Source organism: Bison bison, unplaced genomic scaffold (genome assembly GCF_000754665.1).
Source record: "Bison bison bison isolate TAMUID 2011002044 unplaced genomic scaffold, Bison_UMD1.0 scf7180017864537, whole genome shotgun sequence".
NCBI lineage: Eukaryota > Metazoa > Chordata > Mammalia > Artiodactyla > Bovidae > Bison > Bison bison.
Genome location: NW_011495085.1, coordinates 5,146,311 through 5,152,987, shown reverse-complemented (window position 1 = coordinate 5,152,987; position 6,677 = coordinate 5,146,311). Strand labels below are relative to the sequence as shown.

The 6,677-nt window shown below is 41.5% G+C and overlaps 1 pseudogene; it reads right to left on the bottom strand.

Moving 5' to 3' along the window:
* Positions 1-1,133: 1,133 nt before the first annotated feature.
* LOC104982669 lies at positions 1,134-1,788 on the bottom strand (annotated as a pseudogene).
* Positions 1,789-6,677: the final 4,889 nt, after the last annotated feature.

The window sequence follows — 6,677 nt, the reverse complement described above, 5'->3', positions numbered from 1 at the left end:
AACCACAGGCATTCTCTATTCTACCTTGTTGTTTTTCAGTCACTAAGTCATGTCTGCATGACTGCAGCATGCCAAGCCCCTCTGCCCTCCACTATCTCCCAGAGTTTGCTCAGATTCATATCCATTGAGTTGGAGATGCTATATAACCATCTCATCCTGTGCCAACCTCTTCTCCTCCTGCCTTCAATCTTTCCCAGCATCAGGATCTTTTTCAGTGAGTCAGCTCTTCATATCAGGTGGCCAAAGTATTGGAGCTTCAGCACCAGTTCTTCTAGGGTTAATATAATTTAGGATTGACTGGTTTGATCTCCTTGAAGGACTCTCAAGATTCTTCTCCAGCACCACAATTCAAAGACATCGATTCTCCAGCGCTCAGCCTTCTTTATGGTCCAACTTTCACATCTATATGTGGTTACTGAAAACAACCATAGTTTTTACTTATATGGACCTTTGCCAACAAAATGATGTCTTTGCTTTGTAATACTCTGTCTAGGTTTGTCATAGCTTCTGTTCCAAGGAACTAGCATCTTTTAATTTCACAGCTGCAGTCACTGTCCACAGTGATTCTGGAGCCCAAGAAAATAAAATCTGTCACTGCTTCCACCTTTTCCCCATCTATTTGTCATGAAGTGAGGGGACTGGTTGCAGTGATCTTAGTTTTTTGAATGTTGAGTTTTAGGCCAGCTTTCTCACTCTCCTCTTTCACCCTCATCAAGAGGCTCTATAGTTTCTCTTCAATTTCTGCCATTAGAGTGATATCATCTGAGGTTATTGATATTTCTCCTGGCGAACTTGATTCCAGCTTGAGATACACCCAGCCTGGCATTTCCCGTGATGTACTCTGTGTAAGTTAAATAAGCAAGGTAACAGTATACAGACTTGACATACTCCTTTCTCAATTTTGAACCAGTCTGTTTTTCCATGTCCAGTTCTAACTGTTGCTTTTTTTTTTCTTTTCTTAAACATTTAATTCACATTATAGAGGGATTTATGTTTGCTTTTTTCCAATCATTAACAGTGGTTGAGGAGTACTGAATCCATCACTACTTTGATAACACAGTAGATTCCAGATTCATTTTTCCAGGTACCAAGAGATCCCTCTAAATCAAATCAGCCTTTGTATATACTTATTTTTACTGAACACAGTAATGCCTGTTGGTATCTCTGAAGCATAATCACATCTTAGGTTGGTATTTCTCCAGGTAAAGAAGCTGTTTGGAATTGAATGCTCCCCTTCTTTTTTTGTCTTATAAATTGAAATGCATCTTCATTCCACATGTGTACTTCATTCAACATTCCACATTCAATCAAAGCAAGTGCAACCGGTACAGGTCCCCTTCCCAATCCTGCAACGCAGTGCGCTACAACACAGCAACCTTGTTCTTCAGGATATTTGGTTTTAGTAGGCTTAGCCAACGGAGAAGACAATGGCACTCCGCTCCAGTACTCTTGCCTGGAAAATCCCAGGAATGGGGGAGACTGGTGGGCTGCCGTCTATAGAGTCGCACAGAGTCGGACACGACTGAAGTGACTTAGCAGCAGCAGCAGACTTAGCCAATCATCTACTACCTGACTAGGGGGTGGTGCTCCACTGTCAAAAGGCCAATCTAGAACGTGAATTTCCTTCTTTTTCAATATGTAGCATCATAAACTCGAGCCAAAGTTGTCACTTCATACTTCCGAAGTTCCTCTGTAAACGAACTTGTTGAGGGTAGCAGTGGTAGGGTTGTGGGTTATCAGAAAACTCACGTTCTCATAGGAGATCTCCACAAGGGCTGGACGGTTCATTATGGCAAATAAAAAGTGTGACTGTGCGTGTGTGTGTGATGGTGAAAATGAAAAAAAGAAAAAAGAAAAAAATCAATAAATCTTGAAATGTTTCATAGCAGAGAAGATTAAAAAGACCACTAAAATGTCTAAATCAGTTTTCTCTATTCAACTAGCTTATTCTTTCAGAAACTTCTCTCTTTAAGATAAGCAGATAAGCAGAACTATTTAGAATCCACTTGAATCCAAATTCAACTTGGGCCTCAATGTCTGCTGATGGATACCATGACTACCAAAAAAAAAAAAAAATCCAACTACATACAACACTTAAGCAGCCTTTACTACATTTAGGCACTAGTGAGACACGTTAAAAGCATAGGTCGCTCTCCACTTTTGTTTACTTGATGCTTAATTTTACTGGAGTCATCAAAATAAATATGCTTGCAAAAAAAAAAAAAAATCCAACTATTTCTGAGATCAATCTGGGTGTCCAGAGTCTTCAAGGTGATAGTAATTATGGCACATAGACCCTCCAAGCTCACTTGTCAACGGAAACACCGTGCTGAGCCTGGCAGAAGTCTGCCCTCGCACTCAGAAGCGCCATAAATATGCAACCTATATTCCAACGAAAACGCTACCGAGCTGAGGCCTGGGCATTGAACTCTGGCGGCAGCGGAGTCCAGCCTCTGAGCCCGACACCCGGCTCGGCCCGGCAACGGCGCATGTCCAATCCCGGTCTAGATGCTGCTGCTCCTCCTGCTGCTATGGCCGCCGCTGCCCTGTGGCGTCGCCTCTGCCCTGTGACCTACTGCCGCTGCCGCTCCAGCTGCTACCCGTTGGACAACGGTTACCTGCATATAGGTTTCTCAAGAGACAGGTAATGGGATCTGGCATGCCCATATCTTTAAGAATTTTCCACAGTTCATTATGATCCACACAGTCAAAGGCTTTAGCATAGTCAATGAAGCAAAAGTAGATCTTGAGTTGTGTTTTGTTTTGTTTTTAATTCCCTTGCTTTCTCTATGATCCAACAAACATTGGCAATTTAATGTCTGGTTCCTCTGGCTTTTCTAAATTCTGCTGGTACCGGTGGAAGTTCTCTATTCATGGTCGGCTGAAGCCTAACATGAAGGATTTTGAGCATTTCTTTGTTAGCGTGTGAAATGAGTGCAATTGTGTGGTAGTTTGAACATTCTTTGGCATTGCCCTTCTTTGGGATTGGAATTCTTTGGGATTGGAACTGACCTTTTCCAGTCCTGCAGCCACTGCTGAGTTTTCCAAATTTGGTGACATATTGAGTGTAGCACTTTAAAAGCATCACCTTTTAGGATTTTAAAAAGCTCAGCTGGAATTCCCTTGCCTGCTTTGTCTACATTCATTATAAGTTTACTTTTATTTTATAAGCTGCAAATATTTGGAATCATACAGTATATAATCTCTTGTATTTGACTCTTAACTTGGCATACTGGTACGAAAATCATCCAGGTTATTACATGTGTTATTATTGCATTTCCTTTTGTTTCTGAGTGTTATTTCATAGTATGACTATCCTAGATTTTTTTAATTTATTCATGTTTTAATTGAAGGATAATTGCTTTACAGAATTTTGTTGTTTTCTGTCAAACCTCAACATGAATGAATCAGCCATACGTATACATATGTCCTCTCCCCTTGAACCTTCCCTCTCATCTCCTTCCCATCCCACCCCTCTAGGTTGATACACAGCCCCTGTTTGAGTTTCCTGAGCCATACAGCAAATTCCCTTTGGCTATATATTTTACATATGGTAATGTAAGTTTCCACCTTACTCTCTGCATACATCTCACCCACTTCTCCCCTCTTCCCATGTCCATAATTCTGTTTTCTATGTCTGTTTCTCCATTGCTGTCCTGCAAATAAAGTCTTCGGTGCCATCTTTCAAGATTCCGTATATATAGGTGTTAATAGACTTAGTTCAGTCTGTATAATAGGCTCTAGGTTCATCAACCTCATTAGATCTGAATCAAATATGTTCCTTTTTATGGCTGAGTAATACTCCATTGTGTTTATATACTACAGCTGCTTTATCCATTCATCTGTGGATGGATGTCTAGGTTGCTTCAATGTTTTAACTACCGTAAATAATGCTGCGATGAACACTGGGGTACATATGTCTTTTTCCATTTTTGTTCCCTCAGGGTATATGCCTACGAGGGAGATTGCTGGGTCATATGGTGTTTTAAGTTCAGTCTCTCTGTTGTGTCCAACTATTTGCGACCCTATGAATTGCAGTATGCCAGGCCTCCCTGTCCATCACCAACTCCCGGAGTTCACTCAGATTCACCTCCAACGAGTCAGTGATGCCATCAGCCATCTCATCCTCTGTAGTCCCCTTCTTCTTCTACCCCGAATCCCTCCCAGCATCAGAGTCTTTTCAATGAGTCAGCTCTTCTCATGAGGTGGCCAAAGTACTGGACTTTCAGCTTCAGCATCATTCCCTCCAAAGAAATCCCAGGGCTGATCTCCTTCAGAATGGACCAACCAGAATGGACTGGTTGGATCTCCTTGCAGTCCAAGGGACTCTCAAAAGCCTTCTCCAACACCACAGTTCAAAAGCAACAATTCTTTGGTACTCAGCCTTCTTCACAGTCCAACTCTCACATCCATACATGACCACTGGAAAAACCATAGCCTTGATTAGACGGACCTTTCTTGGCAAAGTAATGTCTCTGTTTTTCAATATGCTATCAGCTTGGTCATAACTTTCATTCCAAGGAGTAAGTGTCTTTTAATTTCATGGCTGCAGTCACCATCTGCAGTGATTTTGGAGCCCAGAAAAATAAAGTCTGACACTGTTTCCACTGTTTCCCCATCTATTTTCCATGAAGTGATGGGACTGGATGCCATGATCTTCGTTTTCTGAATGTTGAGCTTTAAGCCAACTTTTTCACTCTCCACTTTCACTTTCATCAAGAGGCCTTTTAGTTCCTCTTCACTTTCGGCCGTAAAGGTGGTGTCATCTGCATATCTGAGGTTATTGATATTTCTCCTTGCAATCTTGATTCCACCTTGTGCTTCTTCCAGCTCAGCGGTTCTCATGATGTACTCTGCATATAAGTTAAATAAGCAGGGTGACAATATACAGCCTTGACGTACTCCTTTTCCTAATTGGAACCAGTCTGTTGTTCCATGTCCAGTTCTCACTGTTGCTTCCTGACCTGCATACAGACTTCTCAAGAGGCAGGTTAGGTGGCCTGGTATTCAGAAATCTTTCAGAATTGTCCACAGTTTATTGGGATCCACACAGTCAAAGGCTTTGGCATAGTCAATAAAGGATAAATAGATGTTTTTCCGGAACTCTCTTGCTTTTTCCATGATCCAGCGGATGTTGGCAATTTGATATCTGGTTCCTCTGCCTTTTCTAAAACCAGCTTGAACATCAGGAAGTTCACGATTCATGTATTGCTGAAGCCTGGCTTGGAGAATTTTGAGCATTACTTTACTAGCATGTGAGATGAGTGCATTTGTGCAGTAGTTCGAGTACTCTTTGGCATTGCCTTTCTTTGGGATTGGAATGAAAACTGACCTTTTCCAGTCCTGTGGCCACTGCTGAGTTCTCCAAATTTGCTGGCATATTGAGTGCAACACTTTCACAGCATCATCTTTTAGGATTTGAAAGAGCTCAACTGGAATTCCATCACCTTCCATCATCGTAGTGATGCTTTCTAAGGCCCACTTGACTTCACATTCCAGGATGTCTGGCTCTAGGTGAGTGATCACACCATCGTGATTATCTGGGTCGTGAAGATCTTTTTTGTACAGTTCTTTGTATTCTTGCCACCTCTTCTTATTCTGCTTCTGTTAGGTCCATACCATTTCTGTCCTTTATTGAGCCCATCTTTGCATGAAATGTTTACTTGGTAGCTCTAATTTTCCTGAAGAGATCTCTTGTCTTTCCCATTCTGTTGTTTTCCTCTATTTCTTTGCATTGATCGCTGAAGATGGCTTTCTTATCTCTTCTTGCTATTCTTTGGAACTCTGCATTCAGATGCTTATATTTTTCCTTTTCTCCTTTGCTTTTCGCTTCTCTTCTTTTCACAGCTATTTGTAAGGCCTCCCCAGACAGCCATTTTGCTTTTTTGCATTTCTTTTCCATGGGGATGGCCTTGATCCCTGTCTCCTGTACAATGTCACAAACCTCATTCCATAGTTCATCAGGCACTCTATCTATCAGATCTAGGCCCTTGTATCTATTTCTCACTTCCACTGCATAATCATAAGGAATTTGATTTAGGTCATACCTGAATGGTCTAGTGGTTTTCCCTGCTTTCTTCAATTTCAGTCTGAATGTGGCAATAAGAAGTTCAGGATCTGAGCCACAGTCAGCTCCTGGTCTTGTTTTTGTTGACTGTATAGAGCTTCTTCATCTTTGGCTGCAAAGAATATTATCAATCTGATTTCAGTGTTGGCCATCTGGTGATATCCATTTGTAGAGTCTTCCCTTGTGTTGTTGGAAGAGGGTGTTTACTATGACCAGTGCATTTTCTTGGCAAAACTCTATTAGTCTTTGCTCTGCTTCATTCTGTATTCCAAGGCCAAATTTGCCTCTTACTCCAGGTGTTTCTTGACTTCCTACTTTTGCATTCCAGTTCCCTAGAATGAAAAGGACATCTTTTTTGGGTGTTAGGTCTAAAAGGTCTTGTAGGTCTTCATAGAACCGTTCAACTTCAGCTTCTTCAGCGTTACTGGTTAGGGCATAGACTTGGATTACTGTGATATTGAATGGTTTGCCTTGGAAACAAACATAGATCATTCTGTCGTTTTTGAGATTGCATCCAAGTACTGCATTTCAGACTCTTTTTTTGACCATTATGGCCACTCCATTTCTTCTGAGGGATTCCTGCCCACAGTAGTAGATATAATGGTCATCT